Here is a 24,801-nt window from a genome sequence, read left to right as displayed (position 1 = left end):
GAGACAGGAGAATCGCTTGAACCCAGGAGACGGAGGTTGAAGTAAGCTGAGATCGCACCACTGCATTCCAGCCTGGGCAACAATGAGACTCAGTCTCAAAAAAAAAAAAAAAAAAAAAAAAAAGATACACACAATGAATTCTTAGAGAATTAGTGGCTGATTTTTCAAAACGATTAATGGTAATAGAAGGCGCCTTATCTTTAGCAAGTGTAATAATCACACGAACTTTGCTTTAGTGTGCTTTGGAGTGAGAAAATATCTATCCCTTACCCCTTCCCAAGCCCTGCCTCAGGGATGGAAGTTGGTAATAAGCTATGCTTTACATAGAGTGTGAGGATATTGAAGAGCTGCTAATTTTAAAAGCTAAAAATATTACAGTTTGCTTGTTAAAATGTGTGTGGCCTTTAAATAGCTTTATCAAAATAGCTACATCAAAATATTTCAATGAAAGTGTCCAGTACCCATCCAGACAGTGCATGTTGAACACTGCACACATGCTTGAGCACACAGTAGTACTCAATAAATGGTAATTGTCAGTATAATTTATCTTCACTACAACCATTCTAGATTCCTAGTGTTGGCAAAAAAATTCAGCAGACATTTGCTAAGCACTTATCTGTCCCTAGGACTGACCCAGCATCTGGGAGGATAGAGAGGAGTTATCAGCTCCAGCAGTAGCTTTCCTTATTTTTCTGGAGCTTTCCCAGGAGCTGACCCAGCAACATAAAAACTCTGCCAAGGCTGGCATGGGGAATGCAAGAACTGGCCTAGAATGTTTTATTTGAGCTCCAACTGATTTATTATTGCATTTTTATGTATGCTCGCAGCTGTGGCTATAGTGAGTATTATTTTTAGAAGCTGAAAAACACAAGTAAGGGGAAAGAAAAGGTGCTTTTCCCTACCAAATTCTTTAACATTTGGAAAACAATAAATTATAAAATTCAGGGGGACATTTAGAGAAAATGGTAAAAACAGAAAATATTTTAAGATAGTTTTGTGCTTCCAATGCATTTGGAAAATAGTTTTGAAAAAATAATGAAAAATGCAATGCATAGATCCAGGGAGGGCAGGGATTAAAAGCTAAAACGTCGGTGTCCGATGCCCCCAGTATTCCTACAAAGCCAGGCACTTGGTTCAGACAGTTATGGAATCTTGTATTCGTAAAAATGATCCAGGCATAGTCATATATTTATTTAAGATGAGACATACTTTACATTATACATGGGGACCTAGTTTGTTATGGAGGAAAAATAAAATGTACCTTCAGTCTAACTAAACTTCTCTCTAAATCTAAAGTTTGAATATACTTCAAGTAATGGGAAATTCAGAATATTCCTATAACTGAATGTCAGGGAAAATTATGTAGTCATAATCTGCATTTGAAACTTTATGCTGAATACAGATCTACAGTATGTTTTTAGAATTTTTGAGACTAGAGAAAAGCTTTGGTTAGGTATCAGCACATAGAGGGAAAGTCAGAGACCTCAAGAAAAGTAGAAACTGACGACAGTTCAGGATTTCAAAAATGTACCTAGGTTAATGATTAACTGTCCAGAATTGTGGTCAAGTTAAAGTTTAGAGGAAGAGGCAGGGATGGATCTAGATTTTTGTGAGATATTAAAGTTTATATAATTGAGAGTAGAGGAGTTCTCTTTAAGAAAAAGAAATAGGCCGGGCACAGTGGCTCTCGCCTGTAATCCTAGCACTTTGGGAGTCCGAGGCGGGTGGATTGCCTGAGCTCAGGAGTTTGAGACCAGCCTGAGCAACACGGTGAAACGCATCTCTACTAAAATACAAAATAAACTAGCCAGGAGTGGTGGTGTGTGCCTGTATTCCCAGCCACATGGGAGGCTGAGACAGGAGAATGGCTTGAACCCGGGAGGCGAAGGTTGCAGTGAGCCAAGATCTGCCACTGCACTCCAGCCTGGGCAACAGAGGGAGACTCTGTCTCTAGAAAAAAAAAAAAAAAGGAATAAAAATTACAAATACAAAATTAGGTCCATATGAGTTAGCTGCTATGCTAAATGCTGGGGATACTAAAGTTAACAAGACAGGTAAGGCCTCTGTCTTTCTGGGGCTTCATTTGTGTTGAGGGTGAGAGATTATAAATGAGTGGGAAACAACTACAGCAAAATGCAGTAATTTCAGCTAGTGATAATATCTCTTAAGAACATAAAACAAGAGAATGGAATAAGGGGCATTCATTTATTAATTAACTTCTCTGATATATCATTGTAAAACATGCAAGGGTGAAGGAAATGTTGTCATGACCCTCAAGAAGCTTATCTAGTCAAACAAATAAAACATTCTACAATGCATGGAAGGCAAGCAGCATCAAATATTGCAAGGGAAGTAGAATTTAAAAAGCCTGGGATATTCAAAGGAAGGAGAAGAACAAGGAAGCTTACCCGAAGAAGCAGTTGTTATTTCAGCTGCGATTTAAAGGATGGACAGATTTTACCCAGACAACTGGAGGAGTAGAGGAAGCAGTCCATCCCATGTGAGTATCTGAGATGCTAAAATTTAAATACTCAAAGTTCAGTAAGATAACATCCCTGTTTAGAATTCACATTTGAGCATCTTTAAATGCCCAGTAAAATATTTTAACTTTTTTATTTTTTCTAGTGTCATCTATGTATTTCACATAGCTATAGTACTTTCATGAGAAAACTTAGTTGATGTGCAAGTTCGAGTTCTGTTAATATATTATCAGTATTATTTTTCATTAACTGTGACTTAGTTACAGCAGCTTACTAATTAAGGTGTGGTTTATTAACACATTGAAACTGCTTCCACTAATAGCAAAAACTTACTTGTATTGCTAAATAGCATTAATGTTATTTATTGTTGAGAGCATCTTAAAGGTCTCTGCGTCCGGCCTATTTCTTTTTCTTAAAGAGAACTCTTCTACTCTCAATTATATAAACTTTAATATCTCACAAAAATCTAGATCCATCCCGGCCTCTTCCTCTAAACCTTAACTTGACCACAATTCTCGAGGATATTTGTCTGTGAACCAAAATAATTTGAAGACAGAGTTGACATACATTTTAAATTTTATTAAAACATATTAAATGGAAATAAAATTACATTAAAACAAAAGATTAGGCAGCTACAAACCTGCTCTAGAAGCCAGTGGCAAACTTCAAGTTCCCATTCGAAGACAGCAAGCTTTCTCCTGTTATTTTCTTCTCAAACCTAACCCTTGTCAGTTATTTTGTTGTGGTAGTGGCAGTGGTGGTGGTAATAATGGTGGCAGTGGTGATGGCTCTAGCCATCTTCAGCTCCTGTCGCAATGTGAGCTGCCTTGGGAATGAGGTGTGACTGACCTTGGCAATATCAGCCAGGGGGAAAGAGGATTTGACCAGAACCAGGTAACATGTGATTAGGAAACAATATATAAACATCATGTCCAGAGCATGTGAACAATACATAGACATTATATCCAGAGCATGGTACATAAAGCTCACAGAAGGGTGAGACCTCAGGGTCTCCTGATTGCCATTGAGAGACAGTCTTGCAGGTTTATCACAATCCAAGGAAATTCTGTTCTTATGGGGATGCAGTGCCTGCTCTTTAGGAAGCAACAATTAAGTAAAAACTTCTACTTGTTATTTACTATTAGCAATCAAACTGCTAATATACTTACTGCCCAGAAACTGAAGAATTCTTGGTCTTTCAGTGGGGACAGAAAGATATTACTATGTAAATATGAAGGGAAAGGCTGGAGCTGATGGCCAGAAATTTAGAAACTGTCTTAGAGACATCTCATTTGTTTTTCAGTTGCAAGGGTAAAGCTACTTTAAATCACTTCTCATCAAAACCAAGGTCACAGGCTTGCCAGTGAGACACCTTTCTCTCTCACAAAGAGTAGAATTTTAACTAAGATAATTGCTTCTCCAGATTAATACCAAAGATAAATACTATCCCAAGAAGGAAAACTGCAAAAGAAAGTTCTCAAAAGAGAAGGAAGGCAGTAAAGTTAGAGCTCCATTTTAATCATCTTTTCTTGCATTCACGGAAAATCATTTGCAAGGCATCACTTTGATGGTCTCTAGGGGAATGCAACACAAGAGTGCCTGTAGTTTGGTTAAGAAAAGCAACGTTCAGTTTTTCTTCTACTAGCCCATGTTGCAGTTATGATGGCCTCCCTTCCAAATCCCAGCCCCAGTGGGTCCCCAGGGCAAACAGCCTGCCACTCTCCACTCTGAGAGCCAACTCTGAGAGCCAATTCTGACTCTGGTACTCCTGGACTCTCCATCCTGCTCCTGTTCTAATCAACTTCCTTGCCCAAACCTCAGCCTATACTCAATGCCTGAATCTGCTGTGTGACTGCCCCCAGAATCCTTACTAATACTCTCTGCCCATTTATCCATTTCTGGAGACATCTTGGTACATCATATTGAGCTCTTTGTTGACAACTGTTTACAGAAGTCTGACTCTGTTGCAGCCTCCAATGGGTATAATTTTAAGTTCCAATCCAGCCAACTTCTGTCAATCCCAAGACACAACACCCTGTCAATAAACCCTAACCATTCCCTCACCTTTTCAATGAAAAGAGAATGCCTTGTACATCCTAAGAAGCTCATAGTCCTGGGGTATAGCAACCCAAACTAGCAAAAAAGAAAGCATTTAATCAAAAGTAAGCAAGGGAAATGTGTCTGTTCTCTATCCTGCATGTAACTGATGAGATCATGCCCAAGATACTCTGAGTATTCTTAAAGAGAATCTGAGATAAGCTAATAAAAATAAAAATGTGCCCAAACATGAAGAGAGTGATTGATGAAGAAAAACCTTGGAAATGTTAAATATCTCAGAAAAGACATAATGAAAGAAGTGTCGATGAGCATTTAAAAATGTAAACTAAGCAAACAAGTGTTTAGTGAAATAAAACAACCAAAAGAAATATAATTGAAGGCCGGGCGCGGTGGCTCAAGCCTGTAATCCCAGCACTTTGGGAGGCCGAGACGGGCGGATCACGAGGTCAGGAGATCGAGACCATGCTGGCTAACACGGTGAAACCCCGTCTCTACTAAAAAATACAAAAAATTAGCCCGGCGAGGTGGCGGGCGCCTGTGGTCCCAGCTACTTGGGAGGCTGAGGCAGGAGAATGGCGTGAACCCAGGAGGCGGAGCTTGCAGTGAGCTGAGATCCGGCCACTGCACTCCAGCCTGGGCGACAGAGCGAGACTCCATCTCAAAAAAAAATAAAAAGAAAAAAAAGAAATATAATTGAATTAAGAAAAACATAACATTAAAAAAAATAATAGAAGTAATGGTGAGTTGGATATCAATAATTAACTTCCAAGGGAAAGTTAATTGCTGTCATGTCCATTGTCCACATAGGGCAAATTGACTGTAACATAAGAAAGCTTTGCCCAATAGCAATGAAGCAATCACTACATAGCCAGAGCACTTGAATAAGATAGGAGTGTAAGGGCAGCATTATAACCTGTTCCTCTAGGAATCAAGCTCTGCATACCTCTGATCTAAGTAGGTGTGATTAGATTTTAATATAGGCAACACCCTAAACCAAGAAACTACTAAATGAGGCTGTTAATAGATACTCAGTCTAAAACCCCAGTTATACTAGAACACTATTGAATGCCAATTTTTTTTTATAAAATAAAGCACAATTTTCCTGTAGGAATTGTCCCTCATCTCATCCAAAAATTGCTTTGCCTTATTAGCCTTGCAACTCTGGAAGCTAAAACTGGAAGTTAAATTCCATTCTGGCCTTGCTCTTCCAAAATCAATGTAGGGTATGGGAGTAGAACGCTAGACTCAGTATAAGAGGATACAGATACTAGTCCTGACCCCACGATTAATAAGCTTTTTGGCCCTGAGCAAGTCACTTCTCCTGATCCCCTTCTCATTCATTAACTAAGAATGCTCCTAATTAATAGCTGCCCTTCTTAAATCTTTAGTGCTATGAGTATAAAATGAGATGATGGTTGTAAAAGGGGTTGAAGCCTGGAGGATTAGAGGAGGGCTGCCCAGGAATGCCTAAGTTGACTGAAAGAACAGACAGTAGGCATGTGGCAAGGGGTTATTTAAGGAAGAGGGAGCATAGATGCAAGAGAAATAATGAGGTTTCCAGAGAACCATAAGTGATTACTTATGTATGTCAGAAGACTGAGCTGCAGAAGGACTCAATTAAGACAGACTGTGTGCCAGGCTAATTAGCTCACATTTTAGCCTTGTGGAGAAAGTTGTGCTCAAGTTTGACCTTTTGCAGTTTTCCTCTCAAAAAATCAGCAAGTACAGAAGCCTCCTAACAGCATGTGGTCACATATCTTTTCATTAAAGTATGTTTAACACAGACAAAGGCTGGAGAAAGATCAGCAGTGTGCTGCCTTTTTCAGAACATTTTGGCTACCAAATCAACAATATTCTGCTGATAACAAACTTCCATGAAGCCATGGAAATAGCTTGATTACATAAAAACTATAACTTAGATGATCTGGCAATCCTGATTCCAGCAAGGATGGGTGGTCAGGGACCTGAGATAAAGCTTGAGTTCTCTTTTCCAAGGCCCTATGAATTCAATATTCAGATTTAGGGATCTTCCTCTAAAATTACAGAACCATGATGCCTTAGGCTTTTGAATGAGTGGCACTTCCTCCTAAATTAAAAATGCTTTTGTGGAACACCTTCCACATAGCAAACACTGAAGTAGGTACTTTCACATATAATGTCCCTTTTAATTCTCCGAAAAAAAAAACCATGTTTTTTTCCCTTTAAATTTAGTATCAAAAATTAATTATATTCCTAGAACTTCATAATATCCTTTGATATCATTAGCATAGCTCTAGAGGGTCCTCCCTGCCATCATAAGAATCACTAGTTTATAGGGAGTCATCTGTCAGTGGCTTTGGCATTATCTACCTTTACTCCTAATCTTTGAACACCTGTTTTGAAACAGTTCTTAAATCCTCATCTATGTTGCTGCTATTTTCTCTCCTTCTTTTTATTAAATTCCAATAGAAATGGATAGTCAATCCATCCAATATTTAAAGATGTCTCTCTTTTTAGTAAATAGAATGAGTAGCCAATAGTAAAACACATCCTCACATAGAATTCTGAGTTACACTTCTTTTCACAAAATTCTGGTGCCAAAAAATGCCCCCAGAAATAAATAATCTGCAAATATCACTGAAACAGATCAGGACTGATGGATGAATCAACCATGATCATAAATCTTGGGTGAAAGCTGAAAGGAATAAATAACTTTCCTTTTACTTTCTCATGTCACCAACTCGGTAATGACAAGATCCTCTTTGAAAAGATACAGATTCAAAAGCTGTCTCTCCCATTATATTGTGAGTACATTTTCCCTTCCTCAGACATCTCCAGTTAAGGAGGTATAGAATACCAAATAAAAGGTGACATTAAAATTATTAGCCAAGTTTTCAGCAGTCAGCTAGAATTACTGGTATGTTGCAAGAAGTTTCCAAAGTTGTTGACTGCTGACCCTAAAAATATTTCAATAAAAGTTACTTCTATGGACAGTATTGTTTATAGTTTCACACTTATTGACCCTTCATAGCTTGATATATTGGGGGAACCCACCCTCGATATTTCAACATAGGTTCTATGTTCCATAAGTGTCGACCAGCTGAGAAATAAAGAGAAAGAGTACAAAGAGAGGAATTTTACAGCTGGGCCACCAGGGGTGACATCACATATCGGTAGGACCATGATGCTCACCTAAGTCTCAGGTCAGCAAGTTTTTATTAAGGGTTTCAAAAGGGGAGGGGGTGTAAGAACAGGGATCAGGTACAAAGATCACATGCTTTAAAGGGCAAAAAGCAGAACTACTAATAAGGGTCTAACAAAGATCACCTGCTTCTGAGGGAACAGGACAAAGGGAAAAAGCAGAACCACTGATAAGGGTCTATGTTCAGCAGTGCATGTATTAATAAACACCTTAAATAACAGAAAGAAGGGTTCAAGAGCAGAGAACCAATCTGACCACAAATTTACCAGGGTGGAGTTTTTCCATACCATAGTAAACCTGAGGGTACTGTAGGAGACCAGGGTGTATCTCAGTCCTTATCTCAACCACATAAGACAGACATTCCCAGAGCAGCCGTTTATAGACCTCCCCCCAAGGAATGCATTCCTTTCCCAGGGCATTAATATTAATATTCCTTGCTAGTAGAAGAATTTAGTGATATATCTCCTACTTGCACATCCATTTATAGGTTCTCTGCAAGAAGAAAAATATGGCTCTTTTTGCCTAACCCCACAGGCCGTCAGACCTTATGGTTGTCTTCCCTTGTTCCCTAAAAATCACTATTATTCTGTTCTTTTTCAAGGTGCACTGATTTCATATTGTTCAAACACACATGTTTTACAATCAATTTGTACAGTTAACACAATTATCACAGTGGTCCTGAGGTGATGTATATCCTCAGCTCACAAAGATAACAGGATTAAGAGATTAAAGTAAAAGCAGGCATAAGAAATTATAAAAGTATTATTTGAGAACTGATAAATGTCTATGAAATCTTCACAATTTATGTTCCTCTGCCATGGCTCCAGCCGGTCCCTCCGTTCAGGGTCCCTGACTTCCCGCAACATTAATATGTCTAGAGTTTGCCATTCATGTCAAATTATCTTCATGAAACTTTGATTACTTTCAGAGCTGCCTCCTCTGGAACATTTATTTATACTTGATTTTTTTCTCAAAAAAAAAAAAAAAACAGTACTCCACTAGGGGTTAGGAAAGCAATTGTCTAAGCTACTTAAAGTTAATTAAAGCTATTCGTAAGTTATCTAAGCTACTTATAAGTTAATTAAAATTAATAAAATTCTGTATGTTAGAAATCCCCAAAAGCAGTTTTATGGCCTAAAATTTTATGTTTGTTTTAATGAAAGCTAGTTTAGCAGCAAGGAATCAACATCATTTCAACTAATTCAAATAAAAAGGATCTCACAGGATGGGAGCTAGGGACAAGAAAGCAATCAAGAATCTAAGCAAATACTCTCTTGGCCACCTGGTCTGTTTCTTAATCTCTCTCCCCACCACTCCCACCTCACCTCCCTTGCAACCCAGCATTGGCTTCCATCTCTGTTTCTCTTTGCTATATTCTCTCACTGCATTTCCACTCTTATCCATGATTTCTTTGCCCACTACTTTAACTTCTAGATGGTTTTGGCTTTAAATACACAGACCCTGACCCCAACGTTACATAAACTCAAGATCCAGCACCCATCACAAACTGAGTCTTTTGACTCAAGTTCTTGAGAGAAAGAGTTTTGGGGGCACATGCCAGACAATAGAGTCAGCCTGCTTTCCAGATAGCCACTGTGGTCCAAACTACTTGGCCAGAGAACAAGGTCACATGGACACTTAGGCACATCATAGCACAGCCTATGTAGGGTGCAGTCCTCAGAGAAAGTGGTGAAGCTGGGCAGCCTCTAGTGTTGCTTCCGAGCTATCATTAGGTTCCCTCAGGAAGCTGATGATTTGCATAATTCCTCAGTTACACCCCCAAAATGAATAAAACTGAGAATCTTGATAGCACTGGGCATGCTGAACCCAGCTTTTCAACTCCTGACACACTCTGCCTCAAAGGACAAATAAAAGTCCCCTGAGTTATGCAATACTTTTAGTTACAAAGTGTCTCAACCTTATCCTTAATATGACGTTGAGTTTAAATGAAATTTCTACTGAAAAGCAAAACAGTTTTTAGAAATATTACTAAAGTATTGATGTCACTTGATTTTTTTCTCTCAAAAAAAAAAAAAAGTACTCCTTTAGGGGTTAGAAAATGATTATCTGAGCTACTTAAACTTGTAAGTTAATTAAAATTAATGAAATTCTGTAATATATTAAATCTCCCCAAAGGCACAGGCATTTGTTTCTGCTACAAGCACAGCTGACCTCTCCCTAGCTATTCACATACACCTGCCAGATTTGTCAGCCTGAAATGGTCAGGAAACCTTAACGGAGCTGGGATCCTGGGACATTCATAGCCCTCCCTAACCGCCCCCCACCCTTCCTCCCTGGTCTGTGCAGAGCTCCCAGGTCTTTCTGATTAAACCTCAGCAACAGGCTCCAAACCTTTTGCTACAGTGGCCTCACCTGCAAACTGTTTGTTTGTCGGAGTCTCCTTGGCTGCCTTCCTCATCTCTGGGATTCTGACCTAGCTGACCCACCAGGAGCTCAAAATCCTGTCTCCACCACACACCCCTCTTTCTTACTTCTCACACTTGTTTTCCTGTGTCATGCCTCACACTTGTAGACTGATTCTAACGACTCCAGATTTCCTGCCCATATCTGTGGAGTTTTTACACCCCTTCCCTGTCCAACTGCTCTGATCCCTTGGGCTGACCAGACCTTCCACATCCTGCACCAGCCTGCCTCCACACTAAATTTTCTGCCTGTTCATTTGCTGGATTAAGTGCTATTATTGAAGTTAATGTCTCAGAGAAATTAGTTCATTTGCCTCTGAGATAAAAACTAAAGAAACTCCTTGAAAGTACTGCATATGACTCAGAACATTTACCAGACTCATCAAAGCATCCAAACATGAACAAGGAAAACTGACCTCTGAGGTGAAAGTTGCCAAATATTTCAGTCTGCTTGGAAATGCCAACATGGTTTATGCTTCCTATACAAATTCCACAAGGCTGTGAATAGAAATAAAAACATATTTTGCCAGGCGCGGTGGCTCACACTTGTAATCCCAGCACTTTGGGAGGCCGAGGCGAGCAGATCACCTGAGATCAGGAGTTCAAGACCAGCCTGGCCAACATGGTGAAACCCCCGTCTCTACTAAAAATACAAAAATTAGCCAGGTGTGGTGGCAGGTGCCCGTAATCCCAGCTACTCGGGAGGCTGAGGCAGGAGAATCACTTGAACCCCTGGGCTGTCAAGAGATGGAGGCTGCAGTGAGCCAAGATCACACCACTGCACTCCAGCCTGGGTGACAGAGTGAGATTTCATCTCAAAAAAAAAAAAAAGAAAGAAAAACATATTTAACAAACTAAAAAGACCAGAAGATTAACAGAGAGATAAAGGATGACCTGCTCTTTCAGATTCAGATTTTAAATTGCATTATAAACATCATATTTAAGAATTAAACCTAGTAAAATATCAGTTAAATTATGTATTTGAAACTTAGTCCATCACGAAAACTTACTTGGTAAAACTGTACATACTTTGAAAAATAATTGCACTCACATCATAGAGTAGAAAAAAATTATTTTGAAGTATGGCTTGAATCTTGGACTTGGTGAAGATCTTCTATGTTAATTCCTAAAACAGGTAAAACTTGGAAATACTGTCTTAATAGGGTCTCTCCCATTAATCTGTATTCCATTTTTGAAAGCCCTCAGGGAGATGACACAGAAAGGTCTGATGTCTTTTGGACTACTATTCTCACTGTGTTATATAATAAACATTTTTCTTTTTATTTTTTTGAGACAGGGTCCCACTTTGTCACCCAGGCTGGAGTACAGTGGCGTGATCTCCACTCACTGCAGCCTCAACCTCCTGGATTCAAGCAATCCCCCTGCCTCAGCTCCCCAAGTAGCTGGTACTACAGATATGTGCCATCACACCCAGCTAATTTTTGTATGTTTTGCAGAGACTGGGTTTCACCATGTTGCCCAGGCTGGTCTCGAACTCCTGATCTCAACCAATCAGCTGCCTCAGCCTTCCAAGGTGCTGGGATTACAGGCATAAGCCACTGCACCTGGCTATAATGAACTTTTTAATGTTCTTTCTATAGCCTTAAGTCTTACTTAAATGAGAATTAGTTAATCATATCGGACAAAAGTGTAATGAAGTAGAGGCTAAGACAGAGAATATTGATAACCCACACATTTAAAAAGTCTTTTTTCTTTTTGTTTTTGTTTTGTTTTGTTTTGTTTTGTTTTGAGGCAGAGTCTTGTTCAGTCACCCAGACTGGAGTGCAGTGGCCCAGGCTGAAGTGCAGTGGTGCAATCTCAGTTCGCTGCAACCTCTGCCTCTCAGGTTCAAGCGATTCTTCTGCCTCAGCCTCCCGAGCAGCTGGGATTACAGTTGCATGCCACCATGCCTGTCCAATTTTTGCATTTTTAGTAGAGATGGGATTTTACCATCTTTCTTCAGTTTCAGGTATATATGTGCTATTGAGAGACCATTTTTCCCTGATTAAAAAATTTGAGGAATGAGAAAAATTTTCAACGACTATTGAAACTGAAAAATCTTTGTAAAGCCAAGAGAATTATTGGGAGATTTGCTGTATTAGTCTTCTAGGGCTACCATAACAAGGTAGCCAGACTGGGTGGCTTAAGCAACATAAATTTATCTTCCACAGTTTTGGAGGGTGAAAGTCCAAGATCAAGGTGCCAGCAGGTTTCTCCTGAGGTCTCTTGTCTTGGCTGGCAAACAGCAACCTTCTCTGAACCCTCATATGGCCTTTTCTCTGTGTGTCCCAATCCCTGGTGTCTGTGTGTCCAAATTTTCTGTCTTTATTAGGACATAAGTCATATGGGATTAGGGCCCACCTGAACAATCTCATTTTAACTTATCATCTCTTTAAAAGTCCTAACTCCAAATACAGTCATATTCTGAGGTACTGGGGATTAGGGCTTCAACATAATAATTTTGGAGGGACACATTTCAGCCCATTAAACTTGCCAAGAGATGTTCACAAAATTTAGAATAATTATTAATCAAACTGAGATTCCTGAATAGAGGAGAAGGTCTACTCGCAGCTTCCATAGCATTACCCTGCTGAATTCACACGACAAAGGAGGACTGTGTTATATCCACCAAGGCCACAAAGCAATGTACTTGTTGATTATGCTAGTATAGCTGTCACAGGATACCCTAATTTACAATGCCATAGAGAGCTCCTACGTTTACTAAAACTGCAATTTGATTGTTACACTCTTAAAAATCTAGTTGTATACCTTCCAAAATGGACAGTGGGGTAAAATTTTTTGCCATATATTCTGATTTTTAGTCTTGATTATAATATTCTCATAGATATGAATTTTCAGATTCTTTTTAACAACTTTAAAGCAGTTCTTTACAGATTATAAGTGTGTACAACATAATCAAAACAAATGAAACATGGTATTGAAACTTCTTACATTATTCAACAATAAAAATGAACCATTAAAAAGGGCTTTATAGCTTTAATTTGCTATAGCATTAATTAAAAGTAACAAATGAAATAAAGTATTGGTAATGCAGACAAAAAGTAACAAAAGCATATCAATTTCTCAAAAATCAAAGTACTAATGCTTCATACAGAAGGAAATAATACATTCATGAACAAGAATAAGGCAATATATGAAATAGAAATAGCAAAATTAAGTTTCTAGTTGTATAAAGATAGAGTTTCACCAGTAAATCAATTAGAAATTATTTGCACTCTGTAGACAGACAACTTACAAAATGAGAGAAAATATTTGCAAACTATGCATCCGACAAAGGTCTAACATCTAGATTGTATAAGAAACTTAAATTTACAAGCAAAAAACAATCCCTTAAAAAGTGACAAAGGACATGAACATTTTTCAAAAGAAGACATACATGTGGCCAACAAGCATATGAAAAAATGCTCAACATCACTAATCATTAGAGAAATGCAAATCAAAACCACAATGAGATATCATCTCACACCATTCAGAACAGCTATTATTAAAAAGTCAAAAAATAACAGATGCTGGTGAGGTTCTGGCAAAAAGGGAACCCTTATGTACTGTTGGTGGGATTGTAAATTAGTTCAACCATTGTGGAAAACAGGCGATTCCTCAAAAAGCTAAAGGTAGAACTACCATTCAACCTAGCAATCCCATTATTGGGTATATACGCAAAGGAAAATAAATCATTCTGCCATCAAAACACCTGAACATGTATATTCATCGCAGCACTATTCGCAATAGCAAAGATATGAAATCAACCTAAATGCCCATCAGTGGAAGACTGGATTTTTTAAAAATGTGGTACATTTGCACGATGGAATACTACACAGCCATAAAAAAGAATGACATCATGTTCTTTGCAGCAACATGGATGGAACTAGAGGCCACTATCCTAAGTGAACACAGGATCAGAAAACCAAATACTGCATATTCTCACTTGTAAGTGGGAGCTAAACTTTGAGTACATATGCACACAATGAAGGGAACAATACACACCAGCCCTACTTGAGGGTGGAGGGCAGGAGGGGGGTGAGGATTGAAAAACTACCTATCAGGTACTGTGCTTATTACCTGGATGACAAAATAATCTGTAAACAAAACCCCCTATGACACAGTTTACCTATGACAAACCTGTACATGTACCCATGAACTTTAAAAAGATACCATTTGTATTCTGGGACAAAAAATAAAAATCGCTCTAAAAGATTGAAATGACATGCCAAAAGGAATTTTAAATCACAACTGATGGACATGTAAAGAAGTAGAAATGAACTAAAAATATGAACCTGAATTATAGAAGTAAATAAAATAGACTCCTTTTTAAAAGGAGTTATTACGGAGATTTCAATAAAAATTATAACAAAACAAGTCAAGGAAACAATGACATTAGAAATAGTGTCAACTAAGCCATCTATTTTGTTGCAATTCTCTGCAAAACAAAGGATGATGCCACCACTGGATGCCTAGTTTAAACTGTGCTTTTAAACTACTGTGGAAAAATATATGGCAATCAGAATAATACATACACAAATATGAGAGATTTAGAATCTTTTAAAAAATATAAATTTCTCCCCAAAATTTTTTAAATTTAACGCATAGTATGAAAAATGTTTTATGTTTGTTTTTTTTTGTCTTTGCTAACAAAAAACAGCAACGAGGTGCCACTCCCAAAATTAGGAGATATTTTCCAAAACAAAAGAACAAAATGAAAATGGAATTCCTACCATTTGGCAATTCAATATTTATTAAATACCTAACAGAAAACACCTGAAACCAGGCCAAGTTTTGTGCCAGGCACATATATCAATGATTAAAATATCAAGTACTTACTGATTACTATGTGCCAGGCACTGCTATAAACATTTTATATTCATTATCTCATTAAATTTTCACCAGAAAAGCCTATGAGGTCACTCCCATGACCAGAGTTGAGGACAGGTGAATGACAGAGCTAGAGCTAGAACCTGGGACATGTGATTTCAGGGGATAAACCCTTCAATGTCACTACCAGGCTAAGGAGGACCCGTTACCTGTGGAAGGTATCTGAGTTACCGGTGGCCTATCCGTACAGGTCTGCAGCAATTTCAATTCTTGTCTCCTTAGAAGGAATTCGACTGAGGGCCATAAGGCAAAAGAGACCTAGGTGAGGTTTCAAGCAGGAGTGGGAGTTTATTTTTAAAAAGGCTTTAGAACAGTAAGGAAAGGAAATAAAAGAAGGAAAGTACAACTTGGAAGATGGCCAAGCAGGCTACCTGAGAAACTAAGTGCTCAGCTTTACCTCAACTCCGGATTTTATATGTTGGCATACTTCTGGGATCTTGCATTACTTCTCCCCAATCCTGAGATCTTATTGGGAAGCTGCTGATCAATTTCAGGTGTTTTCTTTTTCTTTCTTCCCCCCCACCGCCCCCCCGCCCCCCCCACCCTTTGGAGACAAAGTCTCACTCTGTTGCCCATGCTGCAGTGCACTGGAGTGATCTCAGCTCACTGCAACCTCCACCCCCCAGGTTCAAGCGATTCTCGTGCCTCAGCCACTGCCACCCACTACCACCCACACTTCCCGCTGTAGCTGGGATTACAGGTGTGTGCTACCACACCTGGCTAATTTTTGTATTTTTAGTAGAGATGGGATTTCACAATGTTGGCCAGCCTTGTCTCAAACTCCTGACCTCAAGTGATCCACCTGCCTTGGCCTCCCAAAGTGCTGGGATTACGGGCATAAGCTGCTGTGCCGGACCTGGTTTCAGGTGTTTTCTGTTAGGACATGGCCATTCCCTGGCACCAGCTGTGACTGACTATTACTTTAGAGAAACAGTTAACAATTACCTGACCATCACCTGATGGTCACCCTGTACTCCTAGTGTGTATGCTGGGGGGTTGGAGAGGGACCCCTCTCCTGCCCTACTCATACCTAATGCTACCCACTGTAACAGACCCAGGGCCAGGACCCAGAGGGGTCATAAGTGAGTTATAGAATCATAAATGATAAAGTGCAGGTCATAAAGGATATTAAAGTGTCATTTATTTATTCATTCAACAAATATTTGTTGGGTGGTTACTCAATAAAGATTCTGTTTTAGATACCAAAGATCCAGCAGTAAAGACAAAATTGCTGGTCTCATGGAATGTGCATTCACTTGAAGAAACACACAATAAAAAAGTGAACAATTTCAGTTAGTGATAAGTGCAAAGAAGAAATATAAGGGTTTCTGAGAAAGCTCCTCTCTCTAAGGAGATGGCATCTGGATGGAGAATTGAATCTCAGCAATGAGAAGGCACTAGTCCTGCAACTACCCAAGGGAGAACATTCCAGGTAGAGGGAAAAGCATATGTGAAGACTCTAAGTCTAGACCAAGATATATGCATTCCAGGTCCCAGGGAGATGGAAAAAATGAACCAGTCAGATATAAAGTCAAAGAAACAGTAGAAATGAGAGTAAACAGGATGTTTAAGATTACCTTCTTGACCTTCTTTTGGGGAAGTAATTTCATACTTGAAAAAATAACACTACAAAGGTGCACATTCTCTTTTTTAAAAAAAATTATTAAAAATTTTTTTATTATTATACTTTAAGTTCTAGGGTACATGTGCACAACATGCAGGTTTGTTACATATATATACATGTGCCATGTCGGTGTGCTGCACCCATTAACTCATCATTTACATTAGGTATATCTCCTAATGCTATCCCTCCCCCCTACTCCTTCCCCACAATAGGACCCAGTGTTTGATGCTCCCCATCCTGTGTCCAAGTGATATCATTCTTCAATTCCCACCTATGAGTGAGAACATGTGGTATTTGGTTTTCTGTTCTTGCGATAGTTTGCTGAGAATGATGGTTTCCAGCTGCATCCATGTCCCTACAAAGGACACAAACTCATCCTTTTTTTATGGCTGCATAGTATTCCATGGTGTATATGCACCACATTTTCTTAATCCAGTCTGTCACTGATGGACATTTGGGTTGATTCCAAGTCTTTGCTATTGTGAATAGTGCTGCAATAAACATACGTGTGCATGTGTCTTTATAGCAGCATGACTTATAATCTTTTGGGTATATACCCAGTAATGGGATGGCTGGGTCAAATGGTATTTCTAGTTCTAGATCCTTGAGGAATCGCCATACTGTTTTCCACAATGGTTGAACTAGTTTACAGTCCCATCAACAGTGTAAAAGTGTTCCTATTTGTCCACATCCTCTCCAGCACCTGTTGTTTCCTGATTTTTTAATGATTGTCATTCTAACTGGTGTGAGATGGTATCTCATTGTGGTTTTGATTTGCATTTCTCTGATGGCCAGTGATGATGAGCATTTTTTCATGTGTCTGTTGGCTGTATGAATGTCTTCTTTTGAGAAGTGTCTATTCATATCCTTTGCCCACTTTTTGATGGGGTTGTTTGTTTTCTTCTTGTAAATTTGATTGAGTTCTTTATAGGTTCTGAATATTAGCCCTTTGTCAGATGAGTAGATTGCAAAAACGCTCTCCCACTCTGTAGGTTGCCTGTTCACTCTGATGGCAGTTTCTTTTGCTGTGCAGAAGCTGTTTAGTTTAATTAGACCCCATTTGTCAATTTTGGCTATTGTTGCCATTGCTTTTGGTGTTTTAGACATGAAGTCCTTGCCCATACCTATGTCCTGAATGGTATTACCTAGGTTTTGTTCTAGGGTTTTTATGATATTAGGTCTAACATTTAAGTCTCTAATCCATCTTGAATTAATTTTCGTATAAGGAGTAAGGAAAGGATCCAATTTCAGCTTTCTACTTAAGGCTAGCCAAATATCCCAGCACCATGTACTAAATAGGGGATCCTTTCCCCATTTCTTGTTTCTCTCAGGTTTGTCAAAGATCAGATGGCTGTAGAGGTGTGGTATTATTTCTGAGGGCTCTGTTCTGTTCCATTGGTCTATATCTCTGTTTTGGTACCAGTACCATGCTGTTTTGGTTACTGTAGCCTTGTAGTATAGTTTGAAGTCAGGCAGCAGGATGCCTCCAGCTTTGTTCTTTTGACTTAGGATTGTCTTGGCAATGCGGGCTCTTTTTTGGTTCCATATGAACTTTAAAGCACTTTTTTTCAATTCTGTGAGGAAAATCATTGGTAGCTTCATAGGGATAGCATTGAATCTATAAATTACCTTGGGCAGTATGGCCATTTTCACAAAACTGATTCTTCCTATCCATGAGCATGGTATGTTCTTCCATTTGTTTGTGTCCTCTTTTATTACACTGAAGTGTGGTTTGTAGTTCTCCTTGAAGAGGTCCTTTACATTCCTTGTAAGTTGGATTCCTAGGTATTTTATTCTTTTTGAAGCGATTCTGAATGGGAGTTCATTCATGATTTGACTCTCTGTTTGTCTGTTACTGGTGTATAAGAATGCTTGTGATTTTTGCACGTGGATATTGTATCCTGAGATTTTGCTGAAGTTGCTTATCAGCTTAAGGAGATTTTGGGCTGAGACAATGGGGTTTTCTAAATATACAATCATGTCATCTGCAAACAGGGACAATTTGACTTCTTTTCCTAACTGAATACCCTTGATTTCTTTCTCTTGCCTGATTGCCCTAGCCAGAACTTCCAACACTATGTTGAATAGGAGTGGTGAGAGAGGGCATCCCTGTCTTGTGCCAGTTGTCAAAGGGAATGCTTCCAGTTTTTGCCCATTCAGTATATTGGCTGTGAGTTTGTCATAAATAGCTCTTATTATTTTGAGATACGTTCCATCAATACCGAATTTATTGAGAGTTTTTAGCATGAAGGGCTGTTCAATGTTGTCAAAGGCCTTTTCTGCATCTATTGACATAATCATGTGGTTTTTGTCTTTGGTTCTGTTTATATGCTGGATTACATTTATTGATTTGCGTATGTTGAACCAGCCTTGCATCCCAGGGATGAAGCCCACTTGATCATGGTGGACAAGCTTTTTAATGTCCTGCTGGATTCAGTTTCCCAGTATTTTATTGAGGATTTTTGCATCGATGTTCACTAGGGATATTGGTCTAAAATTCTCTTTTTTTTGCTGTATCTCTGTCAGGCTTTGGTATCAGGATGATGTTGGCCTCATAAAATGAGTTAGGGAGGATTCTCTCTTTTTCTATTGATTGGAATAGTTTCAGAAGGAATGGTACCAACTGCTCCTTGTACCTCTGGAAGAATTCGGCTGTGAATCCATCTGGTCCTGGACTTTTTTTTGGTTGGTAGGCTATTAATTATTGCCTCAATTTCAGAGCCTGCTCTTGGTCTATTCAGGGATTCAACTTCTTCCTGGTTTAGTCTTGGGAGAGTGTAAGTGTCCAGGAAATTATCCATTTCTTCTAGGTTTTCTGGTTTATTTGCATAGAGGTGTTTATAGTATTCTCTGATGGTAGTTTGTATTTCTGTGGGATTGGTGGTGATATCTCCTTTATCATTTTTTATTGCGTCTATTTGATTCTTCTCTCTTCTCTTCCTTATTCGTCTTGCTAGTGGTCCATCAATTTTGATGTTTTCAAAAAACCAGCTCTTGGATTCATTGGTTCCTTGGAGGGTTTTTTGTGTCTCTATCTCCTTCAGTTCTGCTCTGATCTTAGTTATTTCTTGCCTTCTGCTAGCTTTTGAATGTGTTTGCTCTTGCTTCTCTAGTTCTTTTAATTGTGATGTTAGAGTGTCAATTTTAGATCTTTCCAGCTTTCTCTTGTGGGCATTTAGTGCTATAAATTTTCTCTACACACTGCTTTAAATGTGTCCCAGAGATTCTGGTATGTTGTATCTTTGTTCTCATTGGTTTCAAAGAATCTTTATTTCTGCCTTCATATCGTTATGTACCCAGTAGTCATTCAGGAGCAGGTTGTTCAGTTGGCATGTAGTTGAGCGGTTTTGAGTGAGTTTCTTAGTCCTGAGTTCTAGTTTGATTGCACTGTGGTCTGAGAGACAGTTTGTTATAATTTCTGTTCTTTTACATTTGCTGAGGGGTGCTTTACTTCCAACTATGTGGTCAATTTTTGAATAAGTGCGATGTGGTGCTGAGAAGAATGTATATTCTGTTGATTTGGGTTGGAGAGTTCTGTAGATGTCTATTAGGTCCGCCTGGTGCAGAGTTGAGTTCAGTTCCTGGATATCCTCATTAACTTTCTGTCTCGTTGATCTGGCTAATGTTGACAGTGGGGTGTTAAAGTCTCCCATTATTATTGTATGGGAGTCTAAGTCTCTTTGTAAGTCTCTAAGGATTTGCTTTATGGATCTGGGTGCTCTGTATTGGGTGCATATATATTTAGGATAGTTAGCTATTCCTGATGAACTGATCCCTTTACCATTATGTAATGGCCTTCTTTGTCTCTTTTGATCTTTGATGGTTTAAAGTCTGTTTTATCAGAGACTAGGATTGCAACCACTGCTTTTTTTTGTTCTCCATTTGCTTGGTAGATCTTCCTCCATCCCTTTATTTTGAGCCTATGTGACAAGAAATACGTGACAAATGCACAAGCTTCAGTAACCGACTCGATCAACTAGAAGAAAGAGTATCAGCAATTGAAGATCAAATGAATGAAATGAAGTGAGAGGAGAAGTGTGGAGGAAAAAGGAGTAAAAAGAAATGAACAAAGCCTCCAAGAAGTGTGGAATTATGTTAAAAGACCAAATCTATGTCTGACTGGGGTGCCTGAAAGTGACGGGGAAAATGAAACCAAGTTGGAAAGCACTCTTCAGGATATCATCCAGGAGAACTTCCCCAACCTAGTAGGGCAGGCCAACATTCAAATTCAGGAAATACAGAGAACGCCACAAAGATACTTCTCGAGAAGAGCAACTCCAAGACACATAATTGTCAGATTCACCAAAGTTGAAATGAAGGAAAAAATGTTAAGGGCAGCCAGAGAGAAAGGTCCGGTTACACACAAAGGGAAGCCCATCAGACTAACAGCAGATCTGTGGGCAGAAACTCTCCAAGCCAGAAGAGAGTGGGGGCCAATATTCAACATTCTTAAAGAAAAGAATTTTAAACCCAGAATTTTATATCCAGCCAAATTATGTTTCATAAGTGAAGGAGAAATAAAATCCTCTACAGACAAGCAAATGCTGAGAGATTTTGTCACCACCAGACCTGCCCTACAAGAGATCCTGAAGGAAACACTAAACATGGAAAGGAACAACCAGTACCAGCCATTGCAAAAACATGTCAAAATGTAAAGTCCATCGATGCTAGGAAGAAACTGCATCAACTAGTGAGCAAAATGACCAGCTAATATCATAATGACAGGATCAAGTTCATACATAACAATATTAACCTTAAATGTAAATGGACTAAATGGTCCAATTAAAAGACACAGACTGGAAAATTGGATAAAGAGTCAAGACCCATCATTTTGCTGTATTCAGGAGACCCATCTCACATGCAGAGACATCCACATTCTGTTTATCCAGATTTGTCTAGTGTTAACATTTAACCCATTTGCTTTATCATTTATTTTCTCTTTACATGTGTCTGGGTGTATGTAAATACATTTTTTAACAATTTCAGAGTGAGTTGCAGGCATCCTGGCCCTTTGCCCCTAAACACATCAATGTGTATTTTCTAACAATAGGAATATCTCTTACATAACCACCTGATAATAATCAACTTAAGTAAAATTAACATTAAGACAGTACTTTTACCTAATCTCCTGTCTGTGATCCAATTTTATCAATTGGCCTAAAACTGTCCTTTTTCCCTCTACTCAGAATCCCATCTAGTAATCAGATATTTCATTTTGTTATCATGTCTCAAATAAAACATTACTCATTTTGGTTTTGTCCAATGGTTCCTTTGTGATTAGGTACAGGTAATGGATCCCAGCCAGACTAGTACCTTAGTGATGTGTCCTCCTCAGGGTAGTGTATATAGAGAAATTCAATGTCCATCTGCCCCTCACTGGTAATGTTAATTCTGATCACCCAGCCAAGGTGTTATCTGATTTCTCCACTATAAAATTATCATTTTTGTTGTTTCAACTAATAAGCGATCTGGAGAAAATCATGCAAACATCCTAGTCTTTGTCAAAATCTCCCTCTAGATTTATATTGCATTAATGATTCTTGCCTGACTCTATCTTTACTATGAGAGTTGCAAAACGGCTACCTCAAACTCCAGGATTCCTTCCACATTTACCACTGGTCTTCAGCATTCCACTATATGCAAGAGTCCTCTCTTCTCTCTAATTTAGGTATGTTACTTGTCATCAGTGTGAATGAATTTGTATTTTTCCAATGGTATATCAGTCACTAACGTTTTCAATCATTTTAATATTTTCTATTATTTTAATGTCTACATTTTCCTAGTCTTGGCGAGTTGGAGACCCTTTAATCTGGTTTGTATGTTATTGTGATTATTATTTCTTGGAGCATTCCTTTGTACTTGCTAGCATAATGTTGTCCAGTGAACTTTCTGCAATGATGGAAATGTTCTGAATCTGGGCTATTCAATAGTTTAGCCACTAGGCACATGTAGCTATTGAGCATTTGAAATGTTGCCAGTGCAACTGAGAAACTGACTTGTTGATTTTATTTAATTTTAATTAATATAATTTTAAATAGCCACAAGAGACTAGTGGCTACCATATTGAATCCCACAGTAATCTAACAGAATGAGATATTTTAGAATCATGTATTACCTTTTCTGCTATAGCACTGGAATCAGCAATTTCTCCAAGGGGTCCTGTTTTTTTTCAACAAGGAACAATCTTAGAGCCCAAGATCCACTACAAGATCTTTGCTTGTGTACCCTTTCAGTAGACAAAGCTAGGAAAAATATACATGTGTAAATATATGTATACATATATATTATAAACACATTTAAACATACATACATAAAGTTCTGGATGTATACAAGCGTAGACATCAATATGTAACTATTTTAGAATCATGGTTCATACTAATGCTCCCAATTCCTATCCATCTCTTCAGAGGTCTTCTTTGCCTTCCTCCATTTTATTTTTCTGTGTTTCTTCATCCACTGAGAACTCTGGTTCCCAACAGTCAATATCAACTCATTTCATTGTGTGCTCAAACTTATAGATATCAAAAGTAATTTTAGAATTGCTTCACTCATACCAACATAAAAATCAAACCTATTAAGAAGAGCTGAGGATGTGTTTGCTTTTCTCTCTCTACCTTCCCCCAAACCACAATGCCACCCAAGACAGAGTTTATAGTGCTGTTCCAAAAATCAAAACTAAACAAAAAGTATACTCAGAGATGTGTCACTATATGTCCTATCCTTTCCACCCTGTTCCCCTTCCCTAACCATTCCATATAAGTAACCAACTTCATTGTTTTGTGGATGATACTTCTGGTGTTTCTTTTTCTAATGATAGGTGGATTTGTGCATATTTTCTTCTTTCCTCTTACTTCTCACACAAAAGGTAGCATACCATATACACTTTTAGCACTTTGTTTTAGCATTTAACAACAAGGGTGATTCATTTTTACTGTTAGTGTGATGAGAAGTCATTGAAGAGTTTTAAGTCTAAGAGTGACGGAATCTGATTTATGTTTCTGAAAAATCACTTTGACTCCTGTACTGGGAGCATGAGAAGAATTGGGGAGACTATTAGGGAGGCTATTGACATCATTCAGGTCAGAGATGATAAAGGCTAGAACCAGGATGAAGTTCTACAGATTATTATTTGTTCCCAACTTTTTTATTCCACTTGGCCTTTGTTGTGACTTTCCTGCTGGTGAAGTGTACTTCTCTGATCTACTGACTTGTGGCTTGGCCATGTGATTTAGTTTGACCAATAGAATATGAGCAGAAGTGAAAGTACCAATTTTGAGCAAAGCTGTTAGAAAGCCTTGCCCATTCCTACTTGCCCACGTGTGCTCCTGTTCTGTGAGAATAGAGAGAAACATGCCCTGACTAGACTCCACTCTTTTGACCTGTGTCCAAGAATGAGAAACAGATGAGGCATACCTGAACATCACTCATAATCTTGCAGAGTCATAGACAACTCATAGACTGGTAGGTCAAAAAAAATTCAGTTCCTAACCATGAATACTTCAGAGCTATCTGTTACCATCATTACCACAGCAAAGTCTGACTAATGCAGGTGGCAGTAGTAATGAACTGAGAGTTGACAGATTTAGAATGGATTTTTACGATAAAGTTTATTGACACTGCTACATTAGATGTGGAGGGTAAGGTAAAGCAAAAAATCAAGGATGAGATCTAGGTTTGCAGATGGATAGTGGTCCCTTTTACTCAGATAGAGAAAAATAAGGAGGTTCGAAATTTGTTGGAAGCTAGAATAAAGTACTGGTATTCCATCAGGAGTGATTTTGCCCATGAGGGGAGATTTAACAAGGTCTGGAAACAATTTTTGTTATCGAAACTGGGAGGTATTAATGGCATATAGTGGATAGAGGCCAGGGATGCTTCTAAGCATCCTACAGTGCACAGGACAGTACCCCAAAACAAGAATTATCCAGCCCAAAATTTCAATAGTGCCAGGGCTCAGAGATTCTAAAATACAGTGGTGTGTTAGGTTTGAAGTGCCTATTAAATATCCAAGTGGATATATTGTAAAAGAGATTTCTAGAGGTTAGAGGAAGAACAAGGAGATAAAAGGTTGTAAGTAATTAATATGCATAGATAATATTTAAAATCATGGAACTGAATGAGACCACCTAGGGGAGGATATAAAGA

The 24,801-nt window shown here is 38.6% G+C and overlaps 1 pseudogene; it reads right to left on the bottom strand.

Annotated features, from left to right (window-relative positions):
• Positions 1 to 24,801, bottom strand: part of LOC112622619 — a 140,948-nt pseudogene that overhangs the window by 1,036 nt on the left and 115,111 nt on the right.

The sequence above is a fragment of the Theropithecus gelada genome, chromosome 4 (genome assembly GCF_003255815.1).
Source record: "Theropithecus gelada isolate Dixy chromosome 4, Tgel_1.0, whole genome shotgun sequence".
Lineage (NCBI taxonomy): Eukaryota > Metazoa > Chordata > Mammalia > Primates > Cercopithecidae > Theropithecus > Theropithecus gelada.
Note: the sequence above shows the minus strand (reverse complement) of the source record. Positions and strands in the feature narration are given on the sequence as shown.